Here is a 25,433-nt window from a genome sequence, read left to right on the forward strand (position 1 = left end):
CCTCCCTCCATGACTATGGGTCAGCCTGCCTGTCTTCCTTCCTTCCTTCCTTCCTTCCTTCCTTCCTTCCTTCCTTCCTTCCTTCCTTCCTATTTTACAATGAAATCACCTCTTCTGTGGAAGACAAATCTTACTTATTTCGCTTCTGCAAACACTTGGCCCTTTCCCTTAGGAATTTGACTTGAGAGCAAAGCCCGTCTTCACCAGGACTGAAACCAGGGCAGTGGTTAGTGGAAGCTGTCTGGTGGTCAGTGTGAAGGGCTCTTCCTGGAGCCTCCTGCTCTGGTGATCCTGCCTTCCCATTACCACAGAGGAGTCACTTACCAAGTATTACTCAGCCTCTCCATGTGTTAGCTATGAACTTGGATTATTTTAATGCCTCTAAGAATATCACTGCCTATCACTATACTAAGTATTCACTTTCCTATAAGTTGTCGATATGACCGCCTATACCAACATGGATATTTACAAGTATGTAGCATATAACATGACTTATATGGTAGAGAGCCCTTATGTTTATGATAATGTATCATATTCATTTGTATTTATGATGCATACATATATGTGTGTGAATGTATATGCTGGAATGTATATGCTTCCCTATGTGTGCATGTATGAATATGTACATATATACACACAAGTTTATTAGATGATGCTCTGCAGAAATATTTAATTTTACCATACTTAACTAGCCACTGTTCATGCTTATGGATCATATCTGCAACATCTATTGTGTAGCAGACCATCATTAAATATGTAGCCACCTAAATGGAATCAAATTGATATTCAAACGAGTGGCTTAGCTTTGCCTTTGCATATCCTTTCAAAAACCAAAGGCACTCTGGGCCAGCCAGCCTGCCTGCCGGCCCACCTGCCTGCCTGACCACTGTCAGCAGAGGTCACCATGCAAGGCAGCAGCAGGCTGTGACAGCTCATGAGTAATGCTTACATGAAGTCGCTTTGTAAACAAACATTGCAGTTGAAATACTATAACCGTACAATCTATTTTTTAATAATAGACCCTAGATTAATAATAGCTACTGATAGGAACTCATTAGCTGTGGGATAAGTTCTTAGTTTAACACGTCAATTATAGGCTAAGTCATTTCCCCTGTCATATAGACAGCATTGAACATTGAATGAGTGGATGGAACATAATGTGAGCAAGTTGCTAGAATTTTTTTTTAAGGATCGAAATAGTGTCATTCATTTGAATTTAAAGATTCGTCATCATAATAGGAAGTACTTATATTGTGTTATTGATTATAATATATAATATTTAGCTATTGTTATGAGATGGATTTGTTATCTGAATAGCCAAGTAAAGACTTAAAGATAGATTATGAGAATTCTAATGCTAACACTGGGTCGATCCTCCAACTTCAAAGGCAGTGAACACTTTCCTAGAGAATATTTATGCCAAGACAGTTGTATCTCGGGCAGCTTAGACATCCTCATAAGGATCATGGAGAAGGAGAAATAGTTCCATTTTTCTCCCTAGAGAAGCATCAGCATTGATTTGTTTTGATTGCTGCCTGGGTACAGCAAACAGAATCATTTTCATAGAAAACAACCCTCTGCTTAGTTTGTATGTACAGCCTGTGTGCGAGCCTCAGATATATCTATGGAATTTACACTGTATAAGATCTTTTTTTTTTCTGGTCTGAAAGCAAGGTAGGACTTCTTTTTCTTTTCCACTAGAAAGGTTTACAGAATTGCAAGACGACAATTCACCAGGAGTTAACAATTACTGAGCCTCTTGTGGGTATGTGATGCAAAACCGAATGTTTCAGAGAGCATTATTTTTTTTAAATATCCCTGCTGCGAAAACACACGAGAAGCACTGCCCAGATGGAGAGTTCGTTGAAGGGAAAAATGCTGTTCTGTTACATTGTGGTGTATTTGTTCTTGATGTTAAATTAAAATCTGTAAGGAGATGGGTGCGTGTGTTCTCTTTACATAGCTTCTAAGATGGAGCAGATACATTCTCAAGATGTGTCACCATGTGCCACGTTCAGGTGGAGGCATAGCTGTTCAGGACTCCGTGTCATAGGAAGAAGGACCAAATCATTTTTTAAACATATGATGGCAGCTTCATTTATTGGCTTTTACATATTTACCGAGCTCCTGCTTCTGCGGGTGAAATAAAACTCTGAGCTGAGGAGGTTTATACAGGGACAGACAGACAGACCAGACACCGTCCCGGCATCTGTGTGAGCTCATTTCCAACGGACAAGGAAGGCAAGCGATGTTAGGGGAAACACACTCTCCCAAGGTTAGGCAAAAAATGTGAAAGGAGTCCTGGGACTGCAGAGTGAAGAGGAAGCTGAATGGAGATGGAGTCGTCAGGGATGGGCTTAGATGCGATCATAACCGAGAGGCAAATGCGTAGCTAGGGGAAAAGTGTTCTGTGCAGAGGGCATGTGCAAAAGCATGTAAACTGGCGTGGTAAGGGCATCTGGGTTGATGCTGTAAGAGCATTGTGAGGGAGGCTGGGGTGGGGGGCAGCGGTGGGAATGAGACTGGGAGACCTCACAGTGGTGCAAGCGAGGCTGGGGAACCCAGCGGTGGTGTGAACCAGACTTGGGGACCCGACGGTGGTGTGAGTGAGGCTGGGGGACCCAGCAGTGGTGTGAGCAAGGTTGGGGGTGGCAGTGGTGAGAGTGAAGCTGGAAGGAGGGGCCAGTGGTGTGAGTGAGGCTGGGGGGGTGGGGCCAGCTGTATGAGCGAGACTGGGGGGCAGCGGTGTGAGGCTGGGGATAAGTCAGGGAGCAGCTTGAGCAAGGCTGGGAGAAGCAGTGGTGTGAGTGAGGGTGGAAGGGCAGCTGTGTGAGCAAGGCTTGGGGGTGGGGCAGCGGAGCGGCGTGAAAGAGGTTGGGAGGCCAGGAATGTGAGAGAGGCTGGGAGGCCAGGAGTTCTTCCTTTCTGGGAGACTTGAAGTTGATTTTTTTTTCCTGTGCACAGATGCAGACATCCCTGTAACATTCCCAAAAGGTAGGAACCTAAAACTACAAATAAATTTATTACTCTTCTTATGAGCTATTCATTCACACATCCATGCATCTGCTCCTAGCTGTAGAGAGCCCTCCTCCTCCCAGGGCCTGTGAGCAGGAACTGTGGTCTTGAGCAACTCCTCCAAGGGTTACATTGATCGCATTGAGTTCGTTCTGTGTTGCATTAGTATGTAATTGGGTAAATGTTCTTCATTATATACATTGCATGCTAACCACTGAAACAACTGTGTACAATCATGCTAAGCTCAAGAAGATTTCCTCTCAGCAGGTTTACCCGAAAGGAGCCACCTCCTCACAGCGAGAGATTGTAAACTATTTATCATCATCTAAAGTATCTCTTGGGTTTCTGGAGTTGGCAACGTTCATGTTACATTCTTACGGGATGTTAGACCTTTCAGTGTGAAATTTGCAGTTTCTCTTACTACCATGAAGACACAGGTATGCTGCCTTGAATGATTTATCTTACCCTCATTTTCAAGAAACTCTGTCACATGCTGGATGCTGACGAAAATCTGTAAAATGTGAGGCAGAAGCCCTTTGTAGGTCAAAATGTGCCATCTAAACTTACATAAACATGGGGCATATGATCTTATTCCCAATGGCAGTCATTTCTGTACTTTTAAGTCTAATAAACATGTTCAAGCCTCATTTTCCTCAATGAAGATAAGCTACTAACACAAAAGACCAAGCAAGGAGAGTCTGTTTCATCTGAGCAGAATATTGGGACAAAGCTTAGCTAGAAGTCATCATTTGAGACACAAGGACTTCTGTCTTAGTTAGGATTATACTGCTGTGAACAGACCCCATGACCAAGGCAAGTCTTATAAAGACAACATTTGATTGGGGCCGGCTTACAAGTTCAAAGGTTCAGTCCATTATTATCAAGGTGGGAACATGGCAGCATCCAGGCAGGCATGGTGCAGGAGGAGCTGAGAGTTCTACATCTTCATCTGAAGACTGCTGGTGGAAGACTGACTTCTAGGCAGCTAGGGTGAGGGTCTTAAGTCCACCCCCACAGTGACACACCTACTCTAACAAGGTCACGCCTCCCAATAGTGCCTTTCCCTGGGCCTAGCATATATAAACCATCACAACAGCCCTGCTACATTGTAACTGGCTAGGAGAGTCAAGAACCAAATCTTCAAGCTTCCCTCAAAAAAATGGAAGTTGTTCAACCACACTTGGGTGTCTTCCTAAACGCTAGGAGTGGCTTTGCCTAAGGACCACAGCACAGATTGAAGGTACTTCTTGCCAGCTCCTTGGAGGACCCTTTCTGATAAACAATCCTCGGTTGAGAAAGAATCATTCAGAGAGCTGACTTGTACCATTAATAGAAACAGTTTAGCGAAGCAAATCTGCTCTTTGATTAATTCTCTATAGAAGAGACAGCGTTCAAGTTAGAATGAACCCTATCTATTCTTTCTTATTTAAATCAAAGGCGAGCTACTGTCAACTTCTGAAGCATTATGTGCGTAGATAATAAGTTCTGCCAGAGCTGGCTCTGGTCCTGTTGAGTCATCTAACAGCAAATGGAGATTAGGAAGGTCTCCAGGTGTCTAGAGAGGGTTTTTTTTTATCATAGGGATGAAGACTGCATGAACTGAATGCCAAAAAGACAAAGAGAAAGTCAGGCAAATACTGCATTTCCCAAAGAAGAAGAGGTTTGCTTGCAAACAGAAATGCTCGCAGGGGCCAGGCATCCATTGCTTACTTAATAAATACATAGGTTCTGTCTCTGCGCCCTAGAGAGTCTTGACCTAGGCATGAAACTGCATATTAAACCCTTAGGTGGACAGCCATCAAGTTTTCAGATCAATATATTCTTTACAGTTTTGCATCACACACGCCCCTGTGCCTTCCAAGTCATTCTTGGGATTTCCCCTTCCGTCTTAGAGGCTGGCTGGAACGAGGCAGGTCCCCTCGCTGTGTCAAGCAGCTGTTCGACAAGAGTTCACAGTAACAATTTATTGGTCCTGGGGTCAGTGTTGCAGTGGGAAGAGAGGTGACAAGCTGCCAGTGTATGACCTCTCTGGAGGAGGCTACAGCTATGTTCCCTCACATCCTCCCAGGCTGAAATACCAGTGAGACATTACAAGATACTTGGATTTCCCTATAAGACCCAGGAATCCTATGTTGAGTAAGAAGTATCCAAATTTTAAAATAAAACAATAAATATCTACTGCTTAACAAAATTTGCTCATAGTTCAAATGTTTCCTGCAGCTTCCAGTTTTCCACTCATGTGGTATGTTCTATAGAAGAAAAGAAGACTTGATTTCACCAGCTTCTCCATTTGTTTATGGGCTTTGAATCAATACCTACAATTCTAGACTCACTTCTATCTGTGGGGTACAGGGACGCATCCTCAGAGCGTATCACTTATAAGGAATGCATGTCTCTGGAGAGGGGTGTTGGTACTGGAGGGGGGCTGTGCACACTGAGGGACAAGGACTGGAAAGGAAATCACTCTACTTTGCTCTTAATTTTATTGTGAACTTAAAACCATTCTTCAAAACTTGTTAAAATGAAGCACTGGAGAGATGGCCCAGTGGTTAAGAACACTGACTGTTCTTCCAGAGGACCTGGATTTCATTCCCAGCGTCCACAATGCACCTTACAATGATTTGTAAGTCTGTTCTCAGGGAATCTGACACCTTCTGCTAGCTCTCTCGGGTGTCAGGCACATACATGATGCATACATATACATATACATCATATACATATACATGTGTGTATTATATATGTATATATATGATTATACCTAATCCAAACTTTAAAAAGTAAACAAATATGCAAAACAAGTTACATGATTTGAAAACACACAGAACAGTACCATGTGCTCCGAATACCTCCAAATGAGTGTAAAATGCAAAAACCTATTGCATGACTAGTTGAAAATCCTGCTTAACCCCAGATAGAAGGGGAAATGGGTATAAAATGAGAGTTAATCTGGATGTACAGCTGCAATAATATTTTTCTTCAAAAGAACTGTTACAATCTCGACAGCATAGGCACACACCTTGCGGCTGTACCATATATACTTTTAATGTCCCAGGAACGAATACGTAGATGTCCCATGCTTTCTCCATGTTCCCATTCACAAGGTTTAAAATAGTTAACGCAAATAAGAATGCAAAGGCATGACTGCAGTAGATTATTTTCACTGTTCCTACAGGCTAGTCCCTGCACTGCCATTTATCCGGTGTTTGCATGAGAAGGGCTTTTTCAGTTGGCTTTTTCTGGGGCTGTGCACACTCAGTAGCCTGGGGAATCTCTCTGGTGCTGAGCACAGAGGTTTCATCCGCCCTGTCTGTCCAATGCCACACACCTCACCTCAGGGTTTTATTGCCAAAGATGTTTGTCCTGCAGTTAAGTGTGGCTGTGCCCCCATGGTGACCCGACATGTTTTTGTGGCTCCGTGCTTAGCATGACAGCTGGATTGCAGTGCGTCCTCAAACCACAACCTGCACAAGCAGAATGACTGGAGTCCATCAGGTTCCACTGACAGCTGGGGCAAGAGATTCTCCTGGATAGGTTTTATGGCAGATCCCACACATTCCTACAGTGACATCACTGGTCACTTCACCTCTATAGCTTCTTACAGTGACAGAAATCCCTACTTACCAGATATAGGAATCCTAAGAACCGAAAGGGCAGGCAGTTTTAGGATAGCTCATTTATTATACTAAGTCGTTTTAAGTGGAGGAGTTGAGGAATTGCTAATCTGATGCTTTAGATGGCTTGTGGTTCTTATTTCACAAATTAGTACTCAATATATATGATGCTTTCATGATGGGGGCGTGTAATATTACACCTCAATATTCTATAAATGAGCCATCGGGCTATGAAGGGCACCTAGAATTTATCACAAGCCTAGTTTTCATTTTGTTTTTTCCCCCAAATATGAATTATTCTATGAAGTTCTAATGAAGTAGTAATTACATTGATTGAAGAGTAACAATTGGGGGAAATATTTTCAAAAAGTTCTTCTTAAATTTAGAATTTGGTGAAAGTTGTATGGAGAATGGAGAATCTAAGATGTGGAAGTCTGCAGGAAGAAATCCAGGCATTGCTAAGAACGGCAAAGCCATCACATGCCGATGAACCATGAATTTTTAAGTTCACCCTGGCCATTAGTAGAAGAGTTCATGCTCAGACAGCCAGTGCCTTTTGTCATTTGTCACATAGGGCAGGTGACATTCCTCCTTTCTGACTCAGACTAAAGAAGATGACCTGCAGCCTGTCTCAAATTCTCCTCTGGGCCTTTCTGTCACGTGCATGCTCCGCAGTGGATCCTAGGAAAGCCTGAGGAGCTTTGGCAGATAGGGAACTGTTCTATCAGATCTTAAAAAGGAAATGCAGAACTTAGGTTTTCAAATCAGCTTTGGTCACCAAGGAGGACAGGACAGGAAGTGACCCCCCTCCCCTGCCTGGGCAAGTACCCTGGCCACTCAAAGCTTCCACACGCTAATGGCCCCTTGCTTACTTGCTGTTGGCTCTGTGCACTAACAGCCCAGCAGGACGTTCCCAAGGCTTACCTTTCCTTTGCACATGCTTTGTCCCTGTCCCTGTCCCTGTCCCTGTCCCTGTCCCTGTCCCTGTCCCTGTCCCTGTCCCTCGGTGCATTGGAGTCTCCTAGAAACTAAACACTGGCTGTAGATCTCTGTGCTTGCCTCTGGAGTTTTCACTGTGGGACTTTACATAAAGAAGGGACTGACTTCACATCATTTCATATTTCTTTTTAAAAAAAGATTTATTTATTTATTTTATGTCTAGGAGTGCACTGTAGCTGTGCAGATGGTTGTGAGCCTCCATGTGGTTGTTGGGAATTGAATTTTTAGGATCTCTGCTCAGTCTGGTCAGCTCCACTGGCTCAGTCCCTGCCTTCTCTGGCCCAAAGATGTATTTATTATTACACATAAGTACACTGTAGCTATCTTCAGATGCACCAGAAGAGGGGGTCAGGGTAGTTGTGAGCCACCATGTAGTTGCTGGGATTTGAACTCAGGACCTTCGCAAGAGCAGTCAGTGCTCTTACCTGCTGAGCCATCTCGCCAGCCCCTTAAATATCTGATATTTCTTAAGAAAACCTACAGGAGATGGACACTGCCCACTGATGAAAATAAACACATTAAGCCAGGCTGAGTGGTGCATGCCTATAATCCCAGCTCTGCAGAACCTGAAGGATGACGAGTTCAAGACCAGTACAAGCTACGTCACATTCAGTCTCGGAGCGCCAGCAGAGAGATCCTTATCCTGCATACAAACCCTAGGTTCAGTTTTCAGCTCCATAAAGAATGTCGTCGACATGTTAGAGAGGAAGTTTGTTTTCTTATATTTGAACTTTTCTCACAATGATTTCTAGATCCTGCCACCTTTGTTAAGAAAACTCTTAGAACATGGCATATCTTATGGTAGGAAATGGGATTGGGGAAATCTATGTGTTCCTTTCTGACTTTAATCGTTTTCCTTAATCAGAAAGTAGACTCAGAAATGGCTGATACCATGTAGTTTTGAAATAATGGCTACAAACTCCCCTTGCTCCTTCCTTAAGCTATGTCCACAGAGATTTCCACCAAGCAAAGGAACTTTTGCTCCTCATTACACAGTATTTTAAAATTCTATTTAATGTATGCCACCACAATGCCAATGAGTGGTTACAACGCATGCACATAATCCTAACGTGCTGCTTGCTGTTTTCCCCAATTAGTCACAGTGTATTAAAGTGAATGGAATCGTTTAACGTCTTCCGGCAGCTATTTTTGCTGAAGTGCTTGGATCCACGTCAGAAGAATGGTGACCGTGAAGCATTCCGACTCGGAAATAAAGAGAAATGGAGAATGTTAAGGAAAAAGCGAAATGACACGGGGAGAGGCGAGATCCCTGGAGGAGAACACAATAACTCTTGAAGCTTAAGACTTACAAAATAATTTAAATTTTGCTGATGCTTCTTCTGCAGCCTCCGGCTTTCCTGGGCTCTAAAGAAAGTTCTGGGATGTGAAATGAACCGAGTATTGATCCTGCTTTAGAGTAATCCTTTCATATCTGGGATGTGAATTTAAGGAGATTAGTGGACACAATGAATAAAATTCTAGATGTATTCTCTCTGTCTCTCTCTGTCTCTTCGTATCTATCTCTCTGTGTGTCTGTCTCTCTGTGTGTCTCTTTCTGTCTCTCTGTATCTATCTCTCTGTGTGTCTCTGTCTCTCTGTATCTATCTCTCTGTGTGTCTCTCTGTATCGATCTCTCTGTCTCTCTGTATCTATCTCTCTGTGTGTCTGTCTCTGTTTCTCTCTGTGTGTCTGTCTCTCTGTGTGTCTGTCTCTCTCCCTCTTTCTCCCTCTCCCTCCCTCCTTCCCCTCCCTCCCCCTCCCCATCTCGCTCTTGTGCTTAATATTTCCCAAGATGAAATAGCACCTTTTCACTTGGCAGGATAGGATCCCCTAGAACTGAGGAAGGACAAGTGTTCTGGGGGGTGGGGCAGGGGGAGTTAGCACATAGCTGTGGACTCCTGAGAACTTCCCTTACATAGTAGGCATTGTTGTAAGCATTTTATACATACTAGCCCCTTTAATAGTTGGGTATTATTAGCAAGGCTGCTTTAGAGATGAGGAAGTTTAGGGGCAGAGAGGTCAGTAGCTTTCCCAAGGTCATACTGTCAGATCTAAACCCAGTCAGCAGGGCACAAGAGCCGGGCTTGTAACCTGTGATGAATATTGCAAAAGGATTCACTGCATAAATGAGGAGCGTTCTGAAGGGAGAGTTCAATTCTCAAGTGTACAGGTTGCCAGTTAGGTCTAAAGCAGAGTGTAGTACAACACTGGAATAGACAGATCTGAAATATGAGGACGTGCCCAAACTGCAACCTACAGGCTAGCTCCCATGTTTGTCCCATCCCACACTGTGCACACTGCCCCCCCCCCCCCCCCCCCCCACTGATCACAGAAAAGTCTCAGGAGATGTCTTGGATCTGTAATGCCATATGGCTTTCGAACGTTGTTTTTTTTTTTTTTTATTCCTTTTTTAAAAAATTATTGGTTAGTGTTATGGATGAGTGTGAACATGTGTGGCGGGGGATACCTTTGCATCCAGTGTGGGTTCTAGGGATCAAACTGCTAAGTTTGTGTAGCAAGCACCCATACCCTCTGAGTATCTTGCTGGCCCTCTTTCTGTCTATAAAATATTTGTTTATTTATTTATTTACTTACTTATTTTAGAGGACCTTATGCATCCAAAACTAGCCTCCAACTCTCAAACTTGCTATGCAGATTTCTTCTCCCACTAGAGTGCTTTATTTCAGGCATGTGTCACCATGCCAAGCATTGTACTGCATTCCAAATTATTACAATTAGCCTGTGGGCTTAACTTGGATGCACTAATCATTGTGACCAGTCTCTGTAAGCAGTCTTTCAAAGAACATGTGTCTTGTCACAATATCTTATCATAGAGATAATATGTGAAGTACATACATTAGGCCATTTCTACTGGGAATATTTAAGTTGCTTTTGGTTGACAGTATTCTACTAAAATTCAAACTCCAGCTGGACTTGGTGGCATATGCCTTTAATCCCAGCTCTTGGGAGGCAGAGGTAGGCAGATCTCTGTGAGTTTGAGGCCAGCCTGGCCTACAAAGCAAGTCTAGGACAGCCAGGGCTCTGTTAAACACAGAGAAAAACGCTGTCTTGAAACCCCTGTTCCTCCCACACACAAAATTCAAACTCAACAGCACACGTTTGTAGTTTAATTTCTGAGAGTTCATAACTTTCCTATAGTTTGACAGAGAAGAGATAACATCTCTTTAGTAATAAGCTTTATTTGATTAATAAGTTCCTTGGACAACCCTACAGGATTAGCATGTCACTCAGGCATTCCTTGTTTCCCTGGGCCATGTTATAGCATCACTGTTTGCAACAATATGGATAGTGGCTTTCTTCAAAAGACTCAAAATGAAGGCTTGGATCTCAGTCCTGCTGCTATTGGACTTGATGGGACCTTCCAAGATACAGCCTAATGAAGAGAAGTCAGGTCATTGGAGCAACTCCTTGAAGGGGACATGGGGCCCTTCTTTCTCTCTCTTGCTTCCTGACATCAAGAAGCAGAACTACTTGGCTCAGTTAGACATCATGGAATCCTACTTCAACCGAGAACCTGAAAACCATGGGCTGAAACATTCCGGACCTGTGAGATAAAGAACATCTTTCCCTTTTTAAGGGGATCATCTCAGATATCCGTTAATAGTACCTAAAATCTGGCTAACACTGCTAAAGATGGACTTTGGCCAGTAAGAAGTCCCGTTGGCCAGACATGTCAAGTGGTTCTTCAAGAGGGTCATTCGATCAATGGTTTAAAACGAACTGCAGGTTTCTGAGAGCTGGACAGGTAGAATAGATACCCCAACTGAGGTCTGGAGTCTCCTACGAGGGCATTAAGGAAGGCAAACCAGGATACATTGTACTTGCTTCATTAGAGAATGATAGAGGGAGAAAAGATGCTGAGGTGTGGTGGAAAAAAATGAGTCGGCTCTATTACTCATTGTATATATTCTTCAAGATCGCATTGAACCTTTCTGTGGCCCTCTTCTCATTTTCTGTAAGATAGAACAAATCTAAAAATCTAAAACTCGCCACTCTGTTTCAGTACCGCTGGTATCTTCTCTCCTCAGCCGATGATTCATGGAAATCTGCTGTCTCTACAGAGTTCTATCTGCACTTTTGCTAATGCCTTATGCTCCTTCTTCCTTGCATCACGATTTCCTCCCATTTCTGTGTGTCTGCACCTTTTTGTCTAAGTCTAGTTTAAATGTCTAGAGTGAAACTCTCCCCGGGTCCTCCCCCAAAGATCATTTCTCTTTGTGTTCTGGACTCTCTAGGAAGCTCTCTCGGCCACTGACCACATCCTCACAGTCTCCTATCATTTTTGTGCTGCTTTGATCTTTCCTACTGTGCTCCGGGCTCCTGGTGAGGGAAGGGCTGTCTGATCTATCTGGTTTCGCTTGATGGTGCTTAACATGGTTTCTCACACACTGGGAATCAACAGTTCTGTGCGTAATTGAATTGAATCAGAGAAAGAGACTGAACTTAGTTCACATTTCTGGAATCGTCTCTCTCTATAGGTTTGATGGACTCTACTGGCTGAGTCTGGCCTAGCCTAATACAAGAGGGACAGAGAGAGCTAGTGCGAGTGCTTTCGCTTGCCCTCCTACTGGTGAATTCTGTATTTCTCATGAAAACAGGTTACCTCCTAGGAGATGGTGCACCCTGAGGAGTTTATAGATTGAATACATCTTTAAGAACACTATCAAAGAGAATCAAGCAGACCAACTTCAAACAGGAAATTGCAAGGGGAAGTATCCAAAGACCCCACAGTTTGATTTACACTTAGGGGATGTATTGATTTTTTTCATCATTATTAAATATGATCCTCTTCCTTTATAAACCAGAAGAGTGCACATTCTCTGTGCTCAGCCCTCTGTCAGCCTAACTAGTGAAAAACCATTTGCATTTGCCGTGAGTATAATACAATAAAAAAAAAAATCACAAAATTCACTTACATTTATACATGGTGTTCAATTTTCAGAACCACTGATGGCCTTTCCATGTTGATTTCCTAGATTGTCTTATACATCTTTAATTATCAAGTTTCCTTTCTGCTTTTTAAAAACGCTGCTCGGTAGCTGCTGAAGCGTATTTAAATGTGTGAACTGTAGGTACACATTGTACGGTCTGGTGCCAAAGATTTGCTATAAATGAGCCAGCAAAAAATATTCCAAGTGTGGACGAGGGTCCTTCAGACTCTCATCAACTTTCGGTTAGGCATACTCAGCCAGTCTCTGATTGATTCCTTGGCCTGAATGCATTACTACATTCAGTTCCTTTGTTCCTCCTCAGGAGCTCCTAAGGAGCCCAAAGGATTCAATTTTTCAGAAGGCTTCCACAGCTGCAGTAATCACCCTGGGATGCTTTGTCATGAAAATGGAACATTCTAGCTGAATTCAACTCAACAAACATTTATTGAGCAACTGCCACAGGCTGGACATTCAAAACTCATCCATCCCTTGATTTGTTTGAGCGTAAAGAGGGAAGGGGTCATGCAGCCAGCAATCACGTAGGTTAACTAATGGCAGATACTCAGAATGACTCAGAAAATGGAAGGCCAAGGAAAGGGAGCGCTCAGCACTTATTGCAGACTGTGTCTTAGCAGGGATGATATTGAAGATATTTACCAAGCTGAAGAGCACTGGACAAAACTGACATTGGCTCTAGTCTGGGCTGGCTCCTCCAGAGCTGACAGTGGCTGGATCATGAGCAGGTCTGAGGTCTTTTAGGAGAAGCAAGCCTGGTGTGGAATCAAAATGGTGTTGGTGGAGGAGATGAACTATGGTACTGTTCTCCTAGTAGAGTCTTCCTTCATCCAGGCAGCCAGGGATCAAGCATGGCGTCTTCTGAGCTGTGCATCATTAAACAGAACTTAAAATGAAGGTGTCAGCCAGGCAGTGGTGGCACACGCCTTTAATTCCAGCACTTGGGAGGCAGAGGCAGGCGGATTTCTAAGTTCAAGGCCAGCCTGGTCTATAGAGTGAGTTCCAGCACAGCTAGGGCTCTACAGAGAAACCCTGTCTCGAAAAACCAAAGGGGGGGAAAATGAAGGAGTCACATAGTAGAGGGAAGAGAGGTACAGAGCTGCAGAAGACTGACTCCAGTTTAGCCCAAGGGTCCTTCCATCCAAACTGCAACCTTCACGTTTCCTACCCACTGTCTCTCTTGGGTAATCATGACTAATTCTTATTGACCAATCAGAGAAGTTGGATGAGGCGTTGGGTCTTTCACATGAAGTGAGTTGAATCTGTAACTTGTCTAGTATTTGTAGGGGCCTGAGTTTGACACACACACACACACACACACACACACACACACACACACACGTCAAAGCTTTATTATCACCTTGTTTCCGAATACATGAGGCTAACCCTTGATTACTGAATACACCAGTTTAATCCCTGATAAAGATCTTACTGTTTTTTTTTCCTACCTAGCTTGTTGTCCCCACTGTTCTTTACACACCTCCAAAACTGTATTTGTTCAAGGCAAGTTCTTGATCTAGGATTTAGATGCTCAGTGACCAGAGCTGTTACTTCAGGAATCATAGGCTCCGCTGCGTGTCTATTTCAGGAATACTGCGTGTGACGCTCAGGTGCATGTGGGTACAAAAGTAAATCAAAAATTTCCTGGTTCTCTGAGACGTCTATATAGCTCTATTAAGGAAACTAAAAGTATTCTAGAGAGGTGAATTTCAGGTGTATTATGATGTCATAAAATGCAACATTCTGAAAACATAGCATACCCACTTGAATCTCCAGAGACTTAAAACAGTGAGTATTTGCTTCTTAGCACGTAGATATGTATCATTACCCAATGAGCAACCTACACTTCCACCATCCCCGTCAGGGAACACTCTAAGCATTTTAATCGAACTAGAGACCCATGGAAGTTGGGCAGCCAGTTATAGGTAATGTGGCCAGCATGTGGACTGCCTTTAGAAGCCACAGGTCATGGGTAAGCACGAAATGCCCCATCCTAGCACAGTGGTTAAGATCAAGCTCATGCCCTGTGTCTAACATTCAGCCTTAGCCATTGCTTGTTTACCCTGTTGCTATGGATACGTCCATCTCTGTGTCCCATGAGTGTCTCCTTTGCAGACCTGTGTGAAGAGGAACTGACTAAGGTGGCAAAGCAGAGTTCCAGAGCTGCTCAGCTCTTAATCTGTCAGAGCTCATGCTCTCCCTCCGAGCTGCTTCAGTGTTCACTTCCTGATGCCAGCCCCTTGCCATTGCTCTTGTCCCAGGGATCCTGTTCTTCTTACTCATTTCCTGTCTTATATATTATTTTCCCTCTCCCACCAATGCAGTGAGAGCTGGTATGGGGAAAGGGAAAAAAAAAAAAACAGATAAGATTTGATAGACTTTCCTTGTGTTAACATAGCAAGTAAAGGCATCTCAAGACACTGGCACTACAGAGCCAACCTTGTAAACCGCAAAACAAAGGCCAGCAATACTTCCATGACTTATTAATGGATGTAACAAATTCCATAATGATTTTCTAAATGCAGCTGACGAAACGATTCCTCGGTCAGTATACAGGTCATCTATATACAGCTCATCTACAGAGGGACAGAGAGGAATTTCACTTCTAAAAGCTACTTGTGTACGAGGAGAAACACAGGAGCATCCACGAGTATGGTCGTGTGTACCTACTTAACTGAAAGCTTGCGCGCCTGTCTTTGTCCTTAGAGTTTTCTGAAAGGCGAATGGTCATTGCTGCTTATTTTCAGAAAGCCGCGTCAAGGTCTGTTGGGAAGCATCAGTTTGCCCCTCCTGCACCGGGTCTCCAACGGCTTTGGTCATGAGCAGCATCCACTTTAATGCCGATGGCTCCATCCTGTTTCAAGAAAAGCCCTATTTCTCCGCCTCTGAAGCGTTAGAGGCTTACCTTGATGATTTTCACTTAAGCTGCGAGCCTCCCGACCTTAATGACACACAGGGTAATGTGGATCAGAGTCCTCATGAATTACTGGCTAAGCCAAACCGTGGTAAGCTTTCATTTTTCTCAAGAGTTGACTTTTAAGTTCCTATAGAAAGCCAATGCGTCATGTCAAGATAGTCTCTGAAAAGAAGTCTCCCCACCTTTCCCCCAGCTTGCAATTTGTCAGGCTTTTTTGTGAGATTGTCAGAGCATCTTATGGTTTCAAAACTTTTCCAGCTTCGCGGACTTTTGATTGGAGAGTTGCTAGAGAAAATGAATCCATTCTTTTCTTGTGTGAACTTTCCCCGGGGAAGTAAAGACACACCTCCCTGCAGATAGTGAACCAACCACGGCGAGCCCCACTCGACTGTAGCTCGGTGGACATTCAGTTCAATGAGGGCAGCCTCATTACAGGAGCCTGGGTCCAAGATTAGTAGCAGAAGCACAGGCAGCTTAGGGCACAATAGCACAGAAAAAGGCACAATACCACAATCTCTTTGCCCCTCTCTTCAGCAACTGTGATTTGTCTTAAGGAATGGGCGTGGCCTAATGCTCCTCCCCCTCCAGTGTTACCCTCCTATGACTCTTGGGATGGGGTGTGGCCTTATGAGCCCCCCACCCCTCCTCTGTGACAGAAAGTTAATGGATACAATCTCATGCAATCTCTTTTGGGTAATTGTAGTTGCTGATGGTTTGAAAGGGCAAGGGCCATGTTGTGCTAGGAGGATGATGCTGTACGGCAGGATTCATTGCAGATAGGCAAAGCTCCGCCCCTGGAGCCTAAAGCCTTGGGCTCTATGCCTGGAATGCTAGTCATGTTACAAGCCCCGCTTTTGTAACATGAGAATAATTCTAAGTATAATTCATACTTCCCTTGATTATGGTGGAGAGGACATGAGTGCTGAAACACTATAAATTGTTGAAGGTAGAGGTCCCTTGATATTTATTTCTGAGAGACACCGAAGAGAGGAAACTGGTGCCGAGGTCACGTGACCCAAAGGTCTCGTTTCCACTCTGCTGGTGACAGCTAGATACAAGAAGAGTCGCTTTGACTCCCCGACTTTTAATTATCCTGTCAATAAGATGAGGGCAGTGAACTTTATGAGCGTCATAATTCTGAAACTTTATTATGTAGATGGCAGAAAAATAACATTGGTCCACTCCAGTATATCAACACTTCTCATTTAAAAGTGTCATTTGACGAAGCTGACAAAATACCATCCTGACACCGTAATCAAGTGTGCAATCTAAATTTGTGATTGACTTTGAAGGCACTAGGGATATAAAATTTTCAGGTTTTAACTCCTCTTATCTTTATGAGTAGAAGTAACAGCAGTACTAATAGTAGGGAAAATGGCTACTCTTCCTCCAGACTGATATCTTAAAGACCATTATGTCAGTGTACACAAAAGAATGTTACGCCTTACCTAAACAAGATGGCCTTCACTGTTACTTCTAGACCATTTTGAAAAGGTTTGCCATTTGTTGCAAAGTGAGGATAAACAAAGCCACTTCTTAATGGTCTTCATGTGAAAACAACAGAGCCAGGACACAATCATACCCAACGGAGAAGCGCATTTCTTTATGCTAACTTGTCTGGTTGTAGTATTTGACATGGTCTGATGAATGGGGAGAGATGACATGAGGATCAGTGGGAAACTGTGGTTAAGGTCTACGTTATCTACACAACTGAAGTACAAAATGCATTATAATTTATTCAGCATTACCGCTGCCTTTCTTACCGAGGATTTTCTTCTCTTTTCTTGAAATTTTCTGCACCAGTTTTTTTCTCCTTAATTCAGAAAAGAGGCTGGGTAGCTGGCCCATGCTCGGGCTTCTTCCAGGCAGGTGCATCCTCCTCTGGGCCCTCCTGAGCTATTAGCTACAGGATCTCCATTGCTTTTGCACTTCATAATGAAGAAAAATGCAATTCTTGCTTTCCTGGAAGAATGAAAGTGTATTTATTACATGAAAATTTCTCAGCGTGGAAATGAATATAATTCCAACACTAGGGAGAATTATCTTCAATAGTTCTCTGCAGCTTTCTCCCTTTGCCATTCAAATATATAATAGAATCACCTTATTGCCATATTATTGCTTTCCCTACAAAGCTCTTTTTGTGAGTATTCAGATCATTAAGGTAGTTATATGATTTTTTTTCTTAAATCTCTAACAGGACATTCTGTGAGATTTGATTTATGTTTCTGTGTATGAGTGTTTTGCCTGCATGTATGTCTACACACTATGTTTACTCAATACCTGTCTTAGCTGGAAGAGGATGTTGGGTCTCCTGGGACTAGAGGTATTAAACAATTTTAACCATGTAGGTGTTGGGAATTGAACCCTGGTCTTTTGGAATAGCAGCAACCCTTGAGCCATCTCTTCTTGTCACAGAGAATTTGGCTGTTTTAACACATGGCTGTTGTCTTACATTTCCATGAGGCTGTCGTGGTAGTTTCTTAAAATAATCCTTAAAGAATTAAGTTTCTAAACCAAACAAGACTAACATTTCCAAGGTTGGATTAGTATTGCCAAGCTGCCTCTTGGGAAAGACAACCCCATTTGATCTGCTCCCACTAAGAATACAGGGGACCTTGATTGCCCTGTATCTACTCCCACAGATTGTGTGAGTCCCCTTTAATCCCTGCCTCCTCACCCAGGAAATTGTATCACTGGACTTATTCAGCGTCTGCTGCTTCTCTTTTCTTCATTGCCTGATAATAGTCTTGCTTGATCTTCATGCGTTTAAACCCTTAACTTCATCCAGAATTTATGCTGTCGGTAGATTGGTGTATGCTACCTGCTTTACCAAATAAACCCAGCAGCCAACCTTGTCAGAACTGAAAACCCAATGCACCCTCAGCCCTAGAGCTTCAATGTTTATCCTATGATCTATTCACATTTTTTCTCCACTGCTTTCATTATTTTAATTACAATCATTGTTAAATGTCATAGTTGGATTACAGACTGAAAGGTTTAGGGGTCTTCCATGGTCACTAATTCTTGCAAATGGACTTAACAGTCATTCTTCAAATACCAGTCCTTGAGTTGCTTCTGCTTGACCCCATGGGCCCTGCCTTGATTCCTGACAACCTCATTCTATCCCCTGCAGGCAGTGGGAACTTCCTAACGCCCACATGTGCAGTATTTCTTTATGTATTAACTCTGTCATCCTCCATGTAAGACCAGAGTTAGCTCCTACTTAACAATCTACTTCATTTTTCTCTTGGTTACACACATACACACACACACACACACACACACACACACCTAGACACCCTGTTTCATCCTAAGCTGTATCTAGCCAGTGGAATGCACCAAACACAAGGCACACTTCTGTCTTTCTTACGCTCTTCCTGGCTTTTCTCAGCCATCCTTCCTGTTTTTGGGTCATCATCTTTTTTACCTCAATGTACATGTCACCAATTCCTGACACCTCTTTGCTCCTTGCAATGGCTGTTTGATTGCTCCTATTGTGCCCCTAGTGCCTGTGACACCTCATGGGATGGCATTTAACACTGACTTGTAAGAACCTGGACACTGGCTTGTCTCCCTCAATAGAATGATGGGATCATCCAAGCTCTGAGTCTTGTCTACATACAACTGCTTCTTAGAACTGGCCCTGGAGTAGCCCAGTCAGTTTCTGGTGAAGAATGAAGCACTGTTGTAGGCCACGTTGCTATGTCTATAACCTCACAAGTTGGTGTCTTTCTCCTTCCCTTCAATTGGAGGCTCCCATTTCTACCAAAGTATGGCTCCTGTAGGAACTACTGCTCTCCACTAAGTGATCTGTAAATAATCACAATAGAAATAAAAGGGGGAGCATCAAGGCAGTAGGGTTGATGGGAGTAGGGGATCAGGATATAATGGGAGCAGACCATTGTATTCATGTATTCTGGTATATCTTGATTTGCTTATTCTGAACTTGTACTTCTCATCTGGTCTGGGTGAATGTGGTCTGTTCGATGCCTGGTGCTGATGCTGAGGACATTCTCATGCAATGTCCAAAGTGAGAGTGATGAGAGTGAATGGGAACAGCCTCCGGTCTTCCTCAAATTCTTCCCTTAGATTGTTCATGCCCAACCCTTCTTCCCTTGATCTAGCATGAGTGATGGTCTGAATAAGAATGGCTCCCACGGCTCCCATAGGCCCGTATGTTTGGATACCTGGTCTCCAATTGATGGGGATGTTTGGAAAAATTAGGAGGTGTAGCCTTCTTGGAGGTGTGGCTTCCTTGGAGGAGGTGTGGCTTCCTTGGAGGAGGCGTGGCCTTCTTAGAGGTAGTGTATCACTGAGGATGGGCTTTGAGATTTCCAAAGCCCAGGCTATTTCCAGTTAGCTCTCTCTGACTTGTGCCTGTGGGTTAGGATGTAAATTCTCAGCTACTGATTCATTACCATGCCTGTGGGCCTTACGATCATGGATTCTAATCTTCTGGGACTGTAAGCCTCCAATAAATGTTGTCTTTACCAAGTTTCTCTGGTTGTGGTATCTTCTCACAGCAATAGAAAAATGCATTCTATCAGCCCATCTCTCAAGGCCAGCCTCCCTAGTCTGACTTGGCTACTGGTGCTCCGTGAGCGCTCTACAGATCTTCATGCTTGCCACGTTTGATCTTTATGCCCTTTTTTACTTTAACTTCAATGAGTCACCACTGGTGTGTCAGTGTCCGCAAAGCTGGTGGAACTAAGTGAGTGGAACTAAACAGACAGGTCTTTAGTCTCTTGACGTGTTAGATAATGTTGTATTTGTCTAAAACATGGAAGTGTATTACCACGTCTACTGTGAGCATTTAGTTATTAGCTCCTCCTGGCATGTCTCTGGCACTGTACAACCTAGGGGCTCTGCTGGCAAGAAGTCAGACACACTTACGATGAAGTTTTATTGTCCTAATTCATCATCATATTCTGTACTTGTCTGAGCAACTTTGTCCCTACATCCTCAAGGGGGGGTGGGTAGCAAACTTTTCTGGGCAGTATTTTGTCTGTTGTCCTTAAAAGTAAAATGATGTTCTTTTTGCAACAAAATTGTGCTCTAAGAGATCTAGAGAGGAGTGTCTCTTGGAAGGTGACGGCAACACTGTGAACAGCTTTTGCTTGAAACATTAATCCCTTGAATACCCCCTCCTTCTGTCTTTATGCTCCTGTGTGGAGGAAATGATCCTGCTGTGTCATAGCAGTCTATCTTGTGGATGAGAAGGTTGTTCTTGTTCTGTAATAATAATAATAATAATAATAAAATCATAACTATTGATTTGAAGGTATATGGATGTGGCAGCCAAAGTGCGGTATCAATAGACGTATGGAAGAAAATGGAATTTACATGCTTAAAACCAGCTGTGAGTCTGTTTGAACCTTCCATTACTTCTTTTGATATGCTGGGGCCATCTGTCCTATAACCTATTTGAAGTTTCGAGATGTGGAAATAGAGTCTGTTCAGAAGTCGTCTTATTGTTCTAACAATGATGCATTTACCTTCCAGTCCAGGCTGCCTTGCAGTTGAACTGACAAGCTACCTGTAACCAGGACTTAAAGAGTAGTAAGTAATAGGCTTAGGACTTAAGGGCCAGGCATGGTCTTTGTTCTGACTAGCCCATAGTCCCTGTCTTCAATAACCTTATGGCTTATGGGAAATTGGAGGATTCATGGCAGCCACTGTCATACCACCGTTTAGCAAATGCCAGCAGGGAAACAGGCAAGGGGCTCCTAAAGCAAGACACAGTACCAGGATGGAGAATGAGATGCCCCTGATGTATATGAGTCTCCTGTTATCATTTGAAGGCAAAGTAGAAGATAGCAGGCCAAAAGAGTGTGGATGAGAGCATCCCAGAGGAAGATGTGTGCATGATGGGATGAGGCCAGCACACGTACAAGAGGCTACTGCCGAAGGTAAGCAGAAAGGAGGAGGTGCCTAGCCCTGTCTCCTGGGTGGTCGTCTCAGCCTCCATCCTAATCGTGCCTGTATCACTGCCTCTGGTATAGTCATCCAGCATCTTGCACAGTTTTGCTTGTTTTCCTGCCTGTTTTTAGTAGAAAAATAGCCAGGCAGATACTTGCTGCGGATGCTTCCTGCACACTTTATCTCCGAGACCACAGGCTTTCATATTAGAAGACGCAAGTGTTTAAGAATTTGAGGATAGCACTTTTAATCCTAGCACACGAGAGGCAGAGGAAAGCGAATCTCTGTGAGTCTGAGGCCAGGCTGGTCTACAAACCAAATTCTAGGACAGCCACGGCTCTGTTCCACAGAGGAAGCCTGTTTAGAAAAACAGAAACAAAAACAAAAGAAAGGATTTGAGGATAGTTCAAATGGACGATATGAGCTAGATTCTTCTTCCTTTTTTTTTTTTCCTCCTTCTAAATTCTACAGTCTTCGTTCATGGCCTGTCTAATGGAAAAAGTTACCTTTCACCTTGCCACCCAGTCCTTCTTGACCCTGGTCAGCTAGGTTCCCACTGCTGTGAAGGGGCTTCAGCAGTCCATGTCATCATTTGTGTGTTACACCGTGGATGCCACAGGATGTCCTCTCTCACACGCTGGGCCCTCAGGAGCTCCACACCTGCTTTCTGGACTTCCTCCCTGTGATATGTAGAGCTGCAGAGCCAGATTCTGATCCACCCTTCAGATGCAAAGCCCAGCCTCTTCAGAACGCTTCCTGTTTCTGTTCTCCCTCCGTGCTTGTCACCTTACCACCCTGCCCGAGTATCCTGTATCAGCAATGATGGTCTTAATACTGGAATGAGATGAGTACTGTCCTGCTTACGGTTGCTATCCCTGTAAGGAAATGCCAGCACCAAAAGCGACTTGGAGAGGAAACGCTATTTTGACTCATCATTGAAGGATGTCAGGGCAGGAAAATCTGGAAAAGTCCGAGGTCATGAAGGGAGGCTGCTTAGTGGCTTGCTCAGCCTGCTTACTTATAGACCCATGACCCATGACCCCAGGGGGGTGCCCACGCAGAGTGGGCTGAGCCCTCCCCTATCAATCACTAATTAAGAAAATGAAACTTCCATTACCTAATAAAAGACAAGCTTACAGTCTTATCTGCATACAGCTCTGTCTTCTGGAGGCAATTTCCCAACAGAGAAACTGAAGATTCCCTCCTCGCCACCTTGTTTCAGATGGACATAAGAGGAGCCAGCATAATTGCCTGATGATAATTTGCTACACATCTCAATATATTACATGTCTGCACACATGACACCAATAACTATTCCTAGATTCTATCATGTGTCAGGAACTACTCCCTAAGATGTCTACACTCTACCATTTTGTTCACACATGACCAAACCTTGAGAGGTTACCCCTAAGTTTACAAAGCTCCACAGGGTGGTTAAATACAATCCTGGGAAGCACTTAGTGGTAAGGTCTTCTCTTTGTTTTGACCCCACCTTCTCTGCGTCAACTCTGGCCAACACTGGATGGAGAGAAAGCACCCTGACAGTCATCGTGGCTGTGATTATCTGAGTTGGCCAACACTGGATGGAGAGAAAGCACCCTGACAGTCATCGTGGCTGTGATTATCTGAGTTTCAAAGGTAGCTACAGATGAACAGGCTCAAATCTGTGTTTTAATTCCTGGTTTATCTTAAGAAAATGTAATTAAAGAGCAAGACCTGAGCCAAAAAATGTTAAGAAAACCCATTAAATTGGGGGGAAACAGCAAGGAGCCTGGCTGAGTAGCTCTAGGAATTGGGGCCATTCTTATTAAAATCACCTTTAAGGCAGTGAGGAAGGAGCCCCAGATACAGGGAAGCTCCAGGGCTCTGGACTTTTGAATGAGCATGAACCAGAGTTCATTCCCATATCCGACCTGCCCTGTAACACCTAGCCCTGTAACACCTACCTGCCCCGTAACACCTACCTGCCCTGTAACACCTACCTGCCCTGTAACACCCTACCTGCCCTGTAACACCTACCTGCCCTGTAACACCTACCTGCCCTGTAACACCCTACCTGCCCCGTAACACCTACCTGTCCCGTAACACCTACCTGCCCTGTAACACCTACCTGCCCCGTAACACCTACCTGCCCTGTAACACCTACCTGCCCTGTAACACCTACCTGTCCCGTAACACCTACCTGCCCCGTAACACCTACCTGCCCCGTAACACCACCCAGCTGGCTCTGTCTCTCTCACTCTCTCTCTTCTCATATGAAGCAGGGAAACTAATAACTGTCAAGGATGACACATCACAAATAAAATTCAATGATCTATGTGAATGTCCCCAAGACAGTTATGTGTGCCATCCTCATTGGCCCCAGAATTATCTATTTACCTTGGTGGAATAAAATGTGAAATGTAGTATTTCTTAGTGACTTTGACATTTTTTTAACTCTTTGCTTTCCCTCAAATCTATAACAAGTATGACTATGTTTTCATTTGTTTGTTTGTTTGTTTTTTTGTTTTAATAAGGACAGACCTCACCCCCAGTGGGGCTGGGGATGCTGAAACTGTTCTTGCAGCGTCTCTATCGGCTTGCTGCATATATCTATATGGCCCTATACCTAGCCTCTGGGATGAAGAAAATTAGTTGCAGTACCCAGGAGGCTCTAACTATTCCCGGAGCATTTATACTGGCATCGAGTTTGTCACATTTCTGGTGAAATTGTGATTTATGTGTCTCACCCTTTTAGGCAGTCCAAGTAATATATAATAGCAGAATTTTGCCCAGTCACTTATCCCAATTACGTCTGAAACTTGCAACTTACACTCTATGTATTTACACCTTTCTGCTTCTCTCTGTCCCGCGTTAGCATGTGACAGACATTTACACTGGGAAATTGTACAATTGTCCAGCTAATAGGACAGGAGGGCCCTGGCGATCCATAGAGGATTCCATGGCCCAGTTGGAAAACTAGTTCCCAAGGGGCTCAGCTCTAATAGAAAAAAATAAAGGTTGGGTATCATTAAACTAAAAGAAATTACTTCATTTAACTCATCGACTTTTTTAAATTACAAAGAAGCATAAGAATATAAGAGAAAAGATTTGAAATTGTTGGCAAAAATGTTGGATTATGCTGAATAAAACTATTGAATTGTAGTCTTCAGATAATACCATTGGTTCCCTTAAGTTTTAATTGCTAATACGTACATGTTATATAAAGTACATGCATACCTACTTTAAAGAATAGTGGGATATCAATGAGCCTACAGCAGCTTTAAATTTACACCATGGATGGGCATGTGAAGTCCAGCTACCATTCTCCAGGATTTCATCCACCTTTTAGTCCCTAACTGTTGTCAGCCTGCTCTTAAGTTCATTGTTTCTATGTTGTGCCTTCCAGCTTCTCTTTTCTGTTTCTCTAGTGTGCACATTGCATAGTGGCCTTGCTGTGCGGATGGTCATCTCTGTGGCTTTGCTTTGTGGATGTGCATCTCTGTGGCCTTGCTGTGTAGATAGGCATCTCTGTGGACTTGCATGACCATGGCAGACTGCTTGTGTCTACTCTAACCGGCCATCACTTCGCTCTTTATGCATGTGTGTGGACATGTCTACATGGGTTCAGTCATGTGTGTATATGAATGTGCATACACATGTATGAGCAGATATGTGGGGGCCAAAAGTTGATGTCTGGTCGCTTCCTCAATCTCTCCCCATCTTATTTCTTGAGACAGGGTCTCACTGAACTTGGAGCCCAGTGATTGGCTAGACTGGCTAATGAGTAAACTCCATCCGTGTCTTCCTCCCCAGATGAGAATACAGACATGAGCTTCTCTGTAGATGCTGGGCAAGCTAATGCAGGTCTTCCTATGTACACAGCAAGTAGCGCTGAGCAATTTTTCAATAACAGCATTATGTCACTGTGATGGTTTGTATATCCTTGGACCAGGGAGTGGCACCATCTGAAGGTGTGGCCTTGTTGGAATAGGTGTGACCTGGTTGGAATGGGTGTGTCACTGT

General features: G+C 43.6%; 1 protein-coding gene and 1 long non-coding RNA gene across 9 annotated transcripts in view; one reads left to right on the forward strand and one right to left on the reverse strand.

The window, feature by feature from the left end:
- Nucleotides 1-15,965, reverse strand: part of LOC110304061 — a 28,907-nt gene extending 12,942 nt beyond the window's left edge. The window contains exons 1-4 of the long non-coding RNA XR_002379005.1: nt 15,856-15,965; nt 15,263-15,446; nt 14,655-14,922; nt 13,235-13,347 (exon numbers count right to left, since the gene is read on the reverse strand). This is a non-coding gene — a long non-coding RNA (uncharacterized LOC110304061). The remainder of the gene's footprint in view (nt 1-13,234; nt 13,348-14,654; nt 14,923-15,262; nt 15,447-15,855) is intronic.
- Nucleotides 1-25,433, forward strand: part of Grip1 (glutamate receptor interacting protein 1) — a 622,013-nt gene that overhangs the window by 380,846 nt on the left and 215,734 nt on the right. The gene's annotated exons all lie outside the window — the stretch shown is intronic.

The sequence above is a fragment of the Mus caroli genome, chromosome 10, assembly GCF_900094665.2.
Source record: "Mus caroli chromosome 10, CAROLI_EIJ_v1.1, whole genome shotgun sequence".
Lineage (NCBI taxonomy): Eukaryota > Metazoa > Chordata > Mammalia > Rodentia > Muridae > Mus > Mus caroli.